This window comes from Uloborus diversus, chromosome 5 (assembly GCF_026930045.1).
Source record: "Uloborus diversus isolate 005 chromosome 5, Udiv.v.3.1, whole genome shotgun sequence".
NCBI lineage: Eukaryota > Metazoa > Arthropoda > Arachnida > Araneae > Uloboridae > Uloborus > Uloborus diversus.
In genome coordinates this window covers 128,720,464-128,721,579 of record NC_072735.1, presented here as the reverse complement: position 1 = coordinate 128,721,579, position 1,116 = coordinate 128,720,464, and positions in this window count along the sequence as shown.

Below are 1,116 nucleotides of genomic sequence, written 5' to 3'. Positions count from 1 at the left end.
CTCAGTTTTTGTGTCTGGTGCGTATTTTTTTTCTTCTGGAATATAAGTCCTAAATATTTTTTTCCCTTGGTGATTTGCTGATTTCTTTTTTTTTTTTTTTTTTTTCTTGTTGAATTCCAGGTGTCCCGAAAAACTGTTTACACAACAAGAGACGAGGAGAATTGCTGTAAAATACGTGATGGGTTTACCCAAAACCAAAGGAACATCCAGCTCCTCAACTTTGACTCAATAAAGCAGCTCGTACTATACTTGAACGAACCCCCCTCCATCAACGTTCATAACCCGGCTAAAATTTGCAGGGAGTCAAAGAGGAGAAAAATTATCAATAAAATTTAAAATAGTTTGTACAAAATAAGGTACAACAAAAGAGTGATACAAGAGGACTTTACGACCTTGCCCTATGGGTACTATACTTTTTTCGTGAAAGTTCTTCTTTTAATAATAATTATTATTTTATTTATTTTTTTTTTTTTAAATTTTCAGGTTTTCTGTAAATTATTAATTTTTTGTAAATTCTTAATTAACCATCTCTATTTTTGAACAATGTTATCAAATAACTAAAAGGTGTTATTATTTTCATACATTGGTTCAATTGGGTAAATTCTCGAACGTACTTTGGAAATATTGTCTTACAGTTTTTCAGTCTCGAAGTTTGTAACTTTTTTATGATTTTGAGTATATTATGATACTGTAGTATGCATACGTTAACAATTTGAAATTTGTTATAGAAGGACAGAAGTTATAAAAACTTGAAGAATTCATTACTTTGCATTTGACTGGTGTTTGTGTGATTTTCCTTAAATGTGATGCGAAACTCTGAAATATGAAATGAAAATTGAAAATAAGTGTTAGTTTAAAAAAAAATGGTTTCTTGAAAAATGATATCGAAAATCCTAATTTGGATATATATTTTTGTTGTTGTTGTTGAAATGGTAGAACATATTGAGAATTGTAATAAAATCTTTAAATTTGTAAAAACTTTCGTTTCGGGTGATTTGGTATAAGTATATGGACATAGCATTTGAACTTTTTCCATGTTCACAATTTCCGAATATTTGATTCAAAAATTGTAATGTTGTCAGTAATTATGCTCTTCGATTTATAACTTTTAACTAA